Source organism: Uranotaenia lowii, chromosome 3 (assembly GCF_029784155.1).
Source record: "Uranotaenia lowii strain MFRU-FL chromosome 3, ASM2978415v1, whole genome shotgun sequence".
Lineage (NCBI taxonomy): Eukaryota > Metazoa > Arthropoda > Insecta > Diptera > Culicidae > Uranotaenia > Uranotaenia lowii.
The window spans coordinates 37750610-37764526 of NC_073693.1; the positions used below are offsets into that span (position 1 = coordinate 37750610).

General features: G+C 33.5%; 1 protein-coding gene across 5 annotated transcripts in view; it reads right to left on the bottom strand.

The window, feature by feature from the left end:
• LOC129758775 (axotactin) overlaps window positions 1-12884 on the bottom strand; it is a 236653-nt gene extending 223769 nt beyond the window's left edge. For 3 of the 5 annotated variants that reach the window (XM_055756395.1, XM_055756394.1, XM_055756396.1), the window contains exon 1: window positions 12715-12883. The gene's annotated coding sequence lies outside the window, so the exon portion shown is untranslated. Of the gene's footprint in view, window positions 1-12714 lie in introns of all 5 variants that reach the window. The other 2 variants (XM_055756393.1, XM_055756392.1) reach the window with 1 other exon arrangement.
• Window positions 12885-13917: the final 1033 nt, after the last annotated feature.

A 13917-nucleotide genomic window follows, 5' to 3' on the forward strand; every position in this document is an offset into this window, starting at 1 on the left:
AAAATAGCACATCAAAATGCATTTAAATTTTATCTGCTTTCCAGCAAAACTGACTATAAATTATTACCAATAATCTAAGTATCATATTGTTAATGTGGTACAACCAATAATGGGAATGTTGCTTTTACAGCCTGGTCATATACTCTATAACTTATTAAATTTATTTTTTAACAAACTTTCAAATTTTATTATCCCCAGATTTTCATACTTAAAACGGACATCACTTTTCAGTGGAAAGGCCGATAATTAACAAATAATTAACATATATTAACAAATTTAATAAACGGTGAGTAAATTCTTCATGAGTTATTTAAATTTTCAACTTTTGCCCCCAAAACTAATACTTTATGATCAATCTTTATCAGCGTTTTATCATAAACTGTTTTTTGGAAGCCTAGAATACGATTTAAAATCTGCTGATGTGGCTTGATGCAATATAAATATACAAAGTTACTTTTTCTTGATTTTTAATGAATAAATCCGTAGTTTAGCTGAATTTGTCCGGATATTACCCGAATTTTCGAAATCAAAGCCCGGATTTTACCAGTTTTTAAGATAAATTTGCTCGGATTTGCCCATATTTGCCCAGTCCAGATAAGCCCGGGAAAAACTCTGACAATCGTCTTGAAAGTATAGTTTGTAATAAAACAGAAATTGAGGTCAGTCTGGCCGAATGGAAAAACTTTTATTGAGTTTTTTTTGTTTTCCTTTTCATCCAACACCTACATTTACGTTAATATATATTAACTGAAACATGCAAGAAAACTGAACAATTTTCACGAATACTCACCTTGTATATCAGAACTTTGTTCAAATGAGTTGTAACCCCTTGAGTATACTTCGGAATCAGAGCCGTCCAGTTTTTAACTCAGTTTTCTTATGATAGTTATGGTGGCACATTCATACTTTAGAAAAATCTATGTCATGATGCGCATAAATGTGTTATAGAGAATTTTCAGTTCATTTGATTTACTTTAATGGCTCTTTCAACAACGCAGCAGTTTGTAAGAGATTTGGAGATAATTTATTCCAGGGAAATCTCTGGATTAAATGGGAATTGTATACCCAATGAAGAGGTTACAAAATTTTAATGCCGATCGCAGCTAACGCCGAAGATTCTATGATTGCTTAGCCAAAGATTGTATGGTTGCTTTCCTGTCACTGACATAAAGACTCCCGGGCAAAATGATGCAGGATACAAACATTCAAGTGAAACAAGAAAAACATTTTATGGGATTTAGCATTCTATCGGATAATTCATAAAGAAAAAAACAAAGAAATACCGTTGATGAGAATCGAACTCAGAACATTTTTTTCCTTCACCTTGCCAACCTTCAACTTAACCAGTGTACCACCTCAGCCAGATGGAGAAAAAAGGCTTATCTTATGCCAATTACGTTGAAATATTGAGAACTCATGATTGGAATAAAGATTCAAATTTGTGGCAGTTTAAAAATTATAACCGACTTGAGCGAATTTCAATATTGAAATTTTTTCAACTGCTGATGAAGTGTGATTTTGTTGTCAAGGGCGATTTCTCGGCGTCAAATGACAAACCTCCATAAGCTCCATAATGATGTGATGTGTCGCCGCAAATAGAGCCAAATTGCATTGTTTGCTCTTATCGCACGCAAATTTAAAATCCTCCAAACAAGTTTCAATTAGTGGCGCGCTTCTTATCGCTTGCCACTTGCTACTGCTACTGTCCACGAACTGCTGGAAGACACCCTTGAAAATTTACTCAATAAATACGAGGTATGTCTTATCAGCAATTACACCAGCTTCTGGAAGTTGGCGCTTTTGAAGCAAAACAAAAAAAAAAGGTAAAAACTCCTTTAATACTGCTTGTGGCAGCCAAAATGAGGTCTCTTTCGGTAAATTTCTGCTCGAGAATTTATCTTTAGTCTAGATGTCGAATTGCCCTGAATTTTGCCACCCGCATTCGAAATTTATCGGTTGTTTATCGAAGGATTTCTTTTTATTATTCCAACCCCTAAGCCTCCGGCTAAAAACAACACCGATTTTTCGATTCGGAACCGAGAAAAAAATACATTCAACCGCCGATAAGGGGCAAATTTTCTGGTCCCGCCGAAATTGTCACCCAATCCATGGAATGCCATTGCTTGAGGCCAAATCGAACAAGACGAAGACAACGAAGCCAACGGAAACGACGTCAGAGGTACCAACCATATAACATTAAATTGAGTCAACATAATTTGAAGCTGAACAAACGGAATTGGGGAACGCTTTCTCGAAACTCTGCTTAGTGCCGTTCCAGCAAAGATCGGTGGGGCAGAATATTTCGTCTTGCTTGCCATTGTGACTGCAATTTAGCACTTAATCCAATATTGATGCTGCTGTGAACTTTGAAATGCTGCGCAAACACTGAATCGACTCTCGAGCTATGTGAGAGAATTCGGAGCGGTGGACACAATTTGAGCCAGAAGAACGTTCTGGATGAAGATTTCGTCCAAGACATTTGGAGACGATATTGGGTGATGATTATTTAATATACGAGCTGTTGGTTGTCCTTCTCGATGGGAAAATATTTTGATTTGGCTTCGCTCGATAGGATATTGTTTTAACAGGTTGATAGGTGCAAAATTGACCATTTTGGAAAAATAAGCTGAAGCCTTTATTAAAATCTTATATACCTACATTTCATTTGCTACACCTTTAAAAATCAATTAAATTGTTCAAAAATTTAGATTCATTTGTAGGTACATAATCTTTAAATTAATCTAAACATAACTCAGACAGAACCTCTTTAAAATGAGAACTGCAACTTAGATTTAGTTTTGAATTTTAAATTCAAACATTACTTGCAGGAAGGGGTTTTGAACTATCCTAGGAACAATTCTCGTAAACTTATAACATTTCCTTTTAAATGCAGCTTTATTTGCTTGATCAATTTTCGAATTAAGCCGAACATTTTTTTTAGAGCTCCCATTGTCCTCGAATCTTCTTATTGGAAGGAAGGAGGGAACCACAGAAATACTTCTTTTTGCCAAGTAGCCCCATGCCTAAGGTTGTCAGATTTTTTTTCAGGACGTATCCGGGCCGGCAAAATCAGGGCAAATATAAATAAAAACCTGAAAAAATCCAGGCATTTCATTTCAAAATTGACGACCGAAAAGCTGGGCAATATCGGGGGAGATCAAAGGGTTACTCAACAAAAATCAAGAAAAAAAATTAAGAAATATTTTTTTAACAACTCATCGACACATTTCAAATAAAGGATAGCAAATAAACTTTTACTCAAAAAAATTTCGTTTTGGAGGCAACACAACACAATTTGTTTTTTTGTTTGATTTGCCAAATGAAGTGAATAGATCCGGGATAAATCCGAGCTTTTTTCATCGAAATTCGGGCTGCCGTGCCGGGCCGGACTGTTCCCAAAATTTGTAATAAATACTCGGGCAAACCCGGATAAATCCAGGCAATCTGGCAACCTTACCCATGCCAAATTAGATTTCATTCGCTTGATTAACTACCGAATAATGCCTAAATATTACATGGAAACCCCACCCTCTATCCTTTCCCATAAAACCACTGGAACAATAGAGTCATTGAAACATTTTGTTATATTTGCATGATACTTAATCGAATTCTCATCTCAAATTTGGTTCCCTTTGTTCGAAAACTCCATGATTTATGCCAAAAGTTTCATAGGAGCCCCCATTTCCCTTTTTGTTTCCCCACTGGAAAAAAGAAGGGATGCTTTACTATTTAAGAATCATCTTATTACACTTTCATGCTTGATTTGGTTCCATTTATATGATTAATTCTCGAGTTACGAAAATAAAATTATACGGAAACCGCCCTTCTACTATCTACCTATCTCTTCATGTATGAAGGACGAAGGAGCCTCAAATTATCATAGAAACATTTCCCGTATCCAAAAATCTGCAATGCCAAATATTGTTCCGTTTGATAAATTAGTTGTCAAGTTATGCAATAAAATGAATAAAATGTTTGTGAGCCCCTCATCATAGAAACATTCATCGTACCCTCATATACTTCCATGCCTAATTTGGTTCCGTTTGCTCGATAAGTCTTCGATTTATGCCAAAAGTTGTATTGCAGGTTGGGTTCCTTCTTCCTGTTTTCCCGTTGGAAAAAAGGGAGGGATACCAAACTATTTAATAAACATCTCTTTTAGCCAAATAAATTTCCATGCCTTATTTGATTCCATTTGCCCGGTGAGCTTTCGAGTTATGCCGAAAAATGTATGAGAGGATCCCTTTCTCCCACCTTTCTCTTCCCTGAAAAAAAAAGAAGGGATCAAAACATTTCATTGTAAAAGTAGTTCTCCTTCTCCCTTACTATCTCCCCACTTAAAAGAGGGGGGAGAAAAAAGCAACCTAGAAACATTCCTCGCACCCAAAAAAATAGCCATGCCATATTTGGTTCCATCTGCATTGTCAATTCTCGAGTTATGCAAACATGTTACTTTTGTTTGGATGACCCCCTTCGCCTTTCCAGATAGAGGGATGGGTCTCAAACCATTATAGGAACCTTCCCCGGCCACAAATACACTCACATGCCAAGTTACACGCAGGATCAGACAGACTGAAATTGATTTTTATACATGACCCATTCCCTCGTTGCGACACATCATTAGGAAAAACTTTTTTGATGATTTTTGTAATAACCTTAAGGTGTTGAAATTTTTCCAGACAAACTTTATATCGCCATGCTTTGCTCGACTTTTCCTTTAATTTGCAACAAATAAATTTTGTTCTCTATGCAGTGGTTAACAAAATAAAGCCTTTTTCCTTCGTTGCGTCACATTAGGCGACTGGTCAGCTTTTTTTTAAATTCATCACGGAATATAATGAAATTTTGAAAAAAGATTTTGTATGAGGCGAAAAAAAACTTGTTGGTTTTGGTTTACGATTTGTAATTTAACGAGCGATCTTCTTTCGTTACGTCACATCACATGATTTTCTGTAACAGGGGTTTACTCCGAAAAACGTAGCACTGGATTTTCATCAATCAACCAATCATCTATCCCCCATACCAAAAGGCTCTATTGAGCCCCCTTGTAATGGATGCTACTGTTCTAAGCACGTCTGGCAGCAAAAATAACATATACGCAACGCGAGCAAAACATTACTCATGCTGAGAACCCAAAATTTGGAATTTAATGCGGGAAATTCGGCGATACATTAAACTAATTTACACTATGAATCTCAATGGAAAAAGATTTCCTTTTAAGAGATTCATGTTAAAGAACAAAAATTAAAATTTCTTCAAAAAGTAATACCAAAACTAATAGAATAAGTTATGACTAAAATCTAACCAAAATTAACGATACACACTCATATACTCAATATACTCAAGGCTAATTTTTTCAACTTGTTTTACGAACTTAGTTTATCTTTAAAAACTTGAAGCAATTTGATCTGATCATGATATTCAACCTATTTTTCTTCAAATATGCGTACTTTAATAACAATGTCTTAACGATTAAATTAGCAAATATGTATTTTTTGTTCGCTAAAATAATACTTTAAAATTTGTATTCATTTTTTCATAGTAATTGAACACGAAATAATGCCATTCTTATCTTTTTTTCCTTCACAATTCTGTGGTTCACCTGACAATCAAATCGAATGACTTTGAAGGAGAAAGAGAAAACTTGTTGGATAGGGCAAAGGATTGAGTTGAAATGTTAATATTAAAAAATATTATGCCGTGAGAAGCAAATGACAACATGAAGACACTCATTCGGATTCACACTGAACGCTTAAAGCCATTTTTACTTGTATAATTGCCAATTGGATGATTTTTTATAACGCTTGCTCGATAATAGGATGTTTTTAATCTAAGGCCATGTCGTGGGATTTTTTATAATCGAACTTTTTTTTTGACGAATGAAGTGATTTCAAAAAATTTCATTAGCAAGCGTCTATTAGATGAATTTGAAAATTTACTATAAAATAAAAACAAAATGTATAAATCAATAAATTTATTTTCCGAGTTATATTTTATGAAAGTTATCATACTTTAAGTCGTCCTAACACGCCAAAGAATTTGGAAATCGAATATTTAAAAAAATGTTAGGATCCCCATTTCCATCCCACTAAACCGAATCAAATAAAATCTTTTATTTAGTAGAATTTTGTTAAAACATCAACTGTGTTAAGTTATGATAACATATAGAACCAATTCCAAAGATTAATCCTAGGAAGGAAAATGAAACATTCATTTTGAAACATTAGATTGAAAATTATTTTGGAAGAGTTATTTTCTGATGAATATTGTGCGTCATAATAAAAAAATCTACATGAATCATCGTTAAGATTAGTGCCTATTCTTATTACATCATTAGTTTTCATACATAATGTGCTATGCTTTTATCGTTTATTATTAGTTAGCTTGATCAAAAAGCCTTATGAAAAACGCTAAAAATCCGTTAAATTTTCTAGGACTTTTTTAAAAATATTGAAAAAAAATGAACTATCCAAAAGATCCTTATCAAATTCAAAGAACTATTAACATGAAGTACAGAAATCGTTATTTTTTTTCTCGAAATCAGTAGAAGAGTAGAAGTAGAAGTAGTAGAGACTTTAGAAACAACGACTTGCACCAAAATGTTCCAAAAGTAATCCGTTTAAATTACAGAAATTTTGTCACATTTCTCTTACCACGACAGAAGTTCAATGCTACCATAATCATTACAGAACTAGTGTTCAGAAAATTTTTCATATCTGAAATCTATTACAAGTGAAAACTTGGTTATTATATGACACGTGTTTCAGTAAATAAGTAAATTACATAATTTCAGGATTAGTGCTTCTAACGCTTTATCTTGAATAGAGTTTCAATCAAAGTCCAATGAAATTCCAACAGTTTCACATTGCAAAAAATTTAATTATTTTGAATTATAACAGTACTTGAAGCATAAATTAGACTAAAAAGCTCTCAAATATGGAAAAATATATAAATTAGATAGCTCAGAAACAATAAAAAATAATGTGTTGAAAAATAATCGGAAAAATAAATGTTTTAAATTTTAGTTTCCAAGTGTTCAAAATTTGAAAAATTGATTCTTGACAATAGGACATACTTTTTTTTTAATTGCCCTTATATATATGGATGAGAAATACTAGATAGTTTCTCGATATTTTACTTTAAAAAAAGAGCCGTGTTAGAAAATGAAAAAATAAAAAAAAATGACAACAAATTAGGCTTTCAGTTTGAGCAGGTAATAAAAATACTACATCGCACTTGTCAAAAGTGTTTCCTGATCATATCCTTCATCCCACACTCCCAAAACAATTTTTTTTTGCTAGGATGCAGAGGTAACCTCGGTCCTAAAGCACAAATTTGATTCTTTCATCCCTTTCTATATTTTTTCCTACCTATCAATTGATTACTAGGACGTGGCCGGCGCCGTTATTGATGGTTAAAGAGAGAGTATCAGTTTTGTGTATTGAGAGTGAGTCGCTAATCCCAAGCATCATTCTTTTGACCTTTGCACAAAATTGGTAGCCTCGGTCAATCACGGAGTAGCAACCATTGGCGATGTGGAATTCTTTCTACTGAGCCACGCCTGCGATCATGGTGCTCGAAATGCATTTATTAAAAAAAAACCAATTAACAAAGTTCATATCATCAAATAACCATCAGAATCAGGAAAAACCATTTCAATGAATTCCATTTTGTGAAAAATTAACAAAGCATTTCGGGTTCAATGATTCAGGTGGATGTGAGTAGTCAATCAAGCTAAGCTAAGCTAAGCTAAAAACTTGAAGCAATTTGATTTTGAAAATGCATCGTGGTATCCTTTTCTGCCCTAAGGAAGTTGAGGATCAGCAGCGTTGAAGAAGATTTAAGTATCTAGTGTTATGTGCCCTTATTCATGTTGTGAAACGAAGGTTTTGAATGGCAGTTGATGAATGCAGGTTATCAAATACATACGACACAGTTTGGTAATCACGAAGATTGGATAAAGGTGAGATATTTTCAAATCTGGATGAATACATAAGTCTAGTTGAATGCAACAAAGGAAGATTGTAGATAGTTTTTAAGCATCTGTTTTGCAGAGTTTGAAGTTTATCTGATTGAGATGATCGTCCCTAGACTCTCATAAGTTGGTGAAATAGAGTTTAACAGCACATGTTGTTGTACAGAATTCACCACAAAGCTCAGTTGGGAAAAACTCTTTTTTTTTCTGAATGTTGTATTTGATAACTCCAAGAAAAGGTGCTATCTAATGAATACCTAAGTATTTAAAAGTTTTCGCTTCTTCTGTGTAAAATAAAGCAGTATCATCTCCAAAAAGCCATGCAGTACCAAGAAGGGGAAGATTACAAATATCGTTAATGTACACAAGAAAGAGTAAAGGACCAATGTAACTGCCCTATGGCATCCCTATACTAATATTTCTCAATGCGCTGGCTATTCCTTTAACCACAACAAGTTGTTTTCTGTTGTTCAAGTAACTTAGAATTATGACATTTGCTTTGTCCCTTATTCCGTATTTGTTCAATTTATCTAATAAAATTCCATGATTCAATGTGTCGAAAGCTTTTTTTAGGTCAAGAAATAAGACTCCGAGGGTATTTTTAGTATCAATTTCTGTTATTATTGAGTCAAATAGTTCAGAAATAGATATAAGAGTGCTTGATCCTTCTCTAAAAACCGTTTTGCATTTTATATAAAATATTATCATGAAGAAATTCATGATTATGTAAAAAAGAAGTTCTTTACTTAGTAATTCATCAAACAACTTTTTGATGATGCTCAGCGAAGAAATTGGAAGATAATTGTTGAATTTTTTTTTGTTTTGTTTATAGTCGTTTTAACATCTTTATGTCATTCGCGACTTATTCCATCGATGCAGTTTGCGGACAGTCATTGAAAAACTTATCCGGTACAACTGTGATCGATGTTTACTCTTGGACTCGGACTCACGGACATCGGCTCAATAAGCAACTGACTTGTCATCTGAGATTTATTACTAGACATCTTCTGGATATCATGATTTCAAAATTCGAGTCACTTTTGCCACTTTTAGGCAATCTGGAAAACATCCTGTTTCAATTATTGACTTGAATAACTTTGCAAGAATATGAGAAAATAGGATGTTGTTTATTTTTATAACTCTTGTTAAGAAGCAATCCGGTCCACAATTTTTTGTTTTAAAGGCTCAATATAATTAAATTAATTTCATTTTTATCTGTTGGTTGGTTAAATATTGAATTCCCTACCTCATTTATATTGGATAAAACGTCAAACTCAAGTTCATTAGATACTTCCTTAGCAAGGTCTGATCCAATTGAAGAGAAAAAACTATCGATTTTATCAGCAAGACCTTTTGACAGTTATAAGGTTGGAACCTTCGGCAGGTTTAACTGTAGGCGATTTGTTGGATTTACCCAAAAGTTCATTTATATTTTTCCAAAGTTTTGAGGGCGTTTTATTATTGATTTTCGATTAATTTTTCATAGTACAGTCGTTTACACGTTCTCTTTTAAAGATAAAGTTTTTCTGTTGATATGTTGAATCATTTCTTTGAGGTGAGTATCATTTGGATGTTTTTTACACGTTTCAAATAGTTGTTTCCAATCATTAATCCAAAATTTGAAGAAATTAACAGGGCCGTAGGAAGGAGCGGCTGATAGGGGGAAGGGCTTTGATGACAATTTTTTTCTATAACATTTTTAGTTAAAAAATGCATACATAACTTATAGTAGAACAAATTAAAAAGGTTTGAGTTATTTTCCATTAAAAGTTGGTTATTTATTGAAAATCCTAACTTCCAAGAAATATGTCCTAGAAGTTGCCAATTTTTCAATGAAGTTAAAAAAGAGATTAGAAGGTTTCATTTTTACGATTTTTTTGTAATTATCTACTTAAATTAACAAGTAATAAGCAAATTTTTTTTTAACCAAAACCCTAACCAACGTATCCAAAAATCGTAATTTGTATCAGAACCCTTAGAAAGGAAAATACTATTTGTATTCTGATTTTCTCGATTTCAAACTGAGCTCTTTTTTCAGTTGCGGAATGCAACAAGCTTAAGTTAGAAATGCAAAAAGAAATGCATGTTTTTGTGTCTATGATGAAAAACTATAACTCAAGAATAATAAACTGGATACAGGATCCAAAATCTGATCACAGACATTGAATTTAAATGTAAATAGGCGGCTCTAAAACCACAAAATTTGGAGTAATTCTAACCTAAGCTTTCAAGATATTTTTCGGGCTGTGCAAATTCAGGCTATTCTTCGAATTATCCGCCAATATCAAATTTATTCAATTAAATTTATGAAAAAAATGTAGAAACACTCAGTCAATTTTAAATCATTTCTAAGCTTCCAAAATTGTTATTAATTATTTTGATTAAATTTCCTCAAAAAATTTTAAAACGAAAAATACATTACTCGAACGACTCAATTTAAACTTTTGTTTGATTTAGCAAATAAGTGAAACTATTCGGGCAAAATCTGAGCCTCCTGACAAGCTTAGTCTTATTGATATTCAAAATTTGGGACTAAACTTCTATCAAAAAGTGAAGAAATTTTCGAAAAACTGTAGTAGAATTGTTGTTCAGGGATAAGATTTCGAGATTTTTGTTTTAGTTCTGAGTCGAAATTGTTACTTTTGAAACATTATGGCAAAGCGGGTGGCATTCGTTATGATTTTCGGTACAAGATGATAATTTTTTCATCAAAAAGTACGATCATGTTATTAGAAATGAACTTATTAAATTTATGTATCTCGTTTTTAATAAGTCCTATTAGATTTTCTTTAAAGCAAAACAAAGCTGAAGAATTCAAAAGCTGTATATGAATCTTAACGAAAAGGAAAAATAAAAAAAATGACTTACTGGTGGACAAACGCTTGGACTAGATTATACAGATGTAAAATCTTTTCAGTGGTAAAATGTTCCACCATTTCGGTTTAAGTTACAGATTCTTGATGCAAGTGTGATTTATTCAGTAGGTACGTAATAGTAGACTGAGTCGATTTGGGGTCATTTCTGGATTTCTCAAACCCTGGGGTCTCAAAAGCTTCTTTTTAGTTCAAACCTCATTCATGATTTTTTGCAGTATTTTTAGGTAACGTTTACATGAGTAAATTTGAATTTTTTGTTTTATATGGGAAAATTGAATATATTGTACTAAAGAATCAGCATAATTTTTGTTTCTTTTGTGGAACCGAGCCTACTAATGGTTTTTGTGCCAATTTATAAATTTTTTGAAGAAAATTTTCGGCTGAACAACTTTGTGGAAGACCGTTACTTCGTATCTAATTAGGCAAACAAGTAATTCGCTGTTTAATAGGGGTTTGCCTTTGGCATTGATAATCAATAAATTCAACTGACATCACTGCTGGGTGCCTAGTGAAATATTACCTACATAAAAAGTAATCATGCAATACCTCGCTAGGCACCCAGCAGTGGTGTCAATTGAATTCATTGTTTTTCATTACCAAAAGACATTCCCCTGATAAACAAGTTATAACTGTTTTGCCTTATTAGATACGAAGTTTTGATCTTTAAGAAAGTTGTTCAGAAGACAATTTTCTTCAAATAATTTATTAATTGGCACAAAACCATAGGAAGGCTCGATTCCACGAAAGAAACAAAAATGGTGCTGATTTTGCAGTACAAAATACACACTAAGAAATTTTGTTGCTATTTCCGATTCATCAGTACAAAAAATTGATACATCAAACAATCTGCCTAAGTTATGTGCAAAGGAGAAAAATAAATTGAAATATTTCCGATGATAAGGTTTTAAAAACTTTTGAAATCTTTTAAGCTTAAATCGATTAAATCGAATTAATGTTATCTGAAACTGCTCCGGTAAACCATCAAAATAGCATACCCAATAAATAATAAAAGGTTTTCATACCTCACGATGCCAAAAACTAAAAAAATATATTTGATGATTGGTTAAATGATTTCTATGATGTAACTAGATAAAGTCTATTCAGAGTTTTTAAAATTGTAAACTAGAAACTGGTGTTGATAATGAGCATAACATTGTCACTTTTTCAATTTTTAGTTTTTCAACACTTTTCATTATTTAAAAAAAAATTATTCACCCAGTCCAATGTATCATCCGTGTTTGTGTTGCAAAAAATTCCAGATTTTTAAAAAAATATAGAGGTGTCTCATCAATTGAAATTTTTCTAAGCCAAAGCATTACCGACCGTACGAAAAAACTTTATCTACTTCATTTTCGAAATTGACCAATCGAAAACTTCAGGTGAGTATTGATATTTTCTGATCCAAACGAATTTTTCTTCTTTGAATTGGAAGAAAATGTTTCCGATGTCTGTTTTACACCAGGAATTCAAAATTTGCCGATTCTCCTTTGCCTCAACTCTCTAATAAATGTTCTGTTTAACTGTGAATCATTACCACTGTCACCACCGCCGTTTCGCTAATCATACCCAAAGTAATTATTTTATTGTAGTCCACGACCATAAATGTCTCCGGTGTCAGTAAGGAATTATTCTCTCCACGGTCACGACGACGACGACAATGATAATTTGCTACATTCTTACTCATCAATTAACCTTAATTAAGTAAAGTCTCGAGCAAAAGATAACAACATTTTCTTGTGTAACATTTCACGACCTTTCCTAGAATTCAGCAAACTTCGATCCGTGACTATGAACTTGCGTTTTTTTAATACGGTAAAAGTTGGTGGGTTGTAAAGTTCAATCAGAAACATAAGGAACACTCACTTTTATTCCAAGCAGCAGGCTAAACTATCTCAATCAATCCGAAGATCAAAAGGAAGTCACCAATTGAGGAGGACTTAATCCCCAAACACGCTTAAACCGAACTGAAGCGAACTGAACCCGGCGAGAGCTGAAAGACCTGCGATATCCACGGAGTACTGAACCGAACTGCGCTAAACTGGAAAAGCTTGCGTTTTTCTTCCACTAAACCGTGCGCATCGACTTAGGCTGTATCTTGCGATATACTTAGCTACCTTCCTACCAACCATTCTCATTTGCCCGTTCTGATACGGTTTGCTTGGTCCGATTTTGCCCTGATAAGATGGTCTTGGTAATCTTTACACATTCATGTAAGAGTACTATACTCGAAGACATTCGAAGGCAAAGGTATCGGCACAACATCGCGTTGATAAGAAGTCGTCTCAAACTTGGTTCCTCGATCAACTTTCGGTGCAACTTTGAAGACGATGATGGTCATACTTATTCGCGCGAGATGAACTGGCAGTGTCGTGCTAATTTAATCAGACAACGGCTGAGACTTTGGCTAGCTTGTTAGAACGTCATTGAGCCTGGCCGGTCGACTCTCTGGAAGAATTACACCAACAAAGACGAGCCGTTCCAACATGGTTTCTGTGCATATTTACTGTTCGAGGATGCTTCTCTGAGAGAAAAGTGTCGTAAAGTTGAAAAACCTCAAATTAGGCTTGATATGCATAGAAAAATACTTTTATGCATCAAGGATCAAAGAGTGTACTTTTTTTAGCACGAGTCATAAATTTATCCAACGAGACTTGCCGCCAGCTCAGAATTTAAAGTAGGGAAAAGTGTTCCTAAATGCGCCTATCAGGTTAAATGGCCATTTGACGAAATGGCTGACAAGACACCATATCTAATCATTGTATTTTGAGGGTGATACGCTTTGAACATAAGTCAAGAACGAATTTTGTTAATTGACCAACTCAAATTATTTTTTTGAAAATCATACATGGTTTTGATACCTTTTGATGTAATATTTCGACTTTTAAAAATAATACGTAAAGAAAATCAAAACAAAATCTTGGGTGGTTTTTGTTTCTTATTCAAATGAACTCAAATAAAATTAAACTTATATGAAGGTTTCGGAATGATTATAAAGAAGAATTAGAGAGGGGTTTTGAATGCCTCCTTCATGTACATATGTAAAATGCCTCTATCCTAAAATAACAG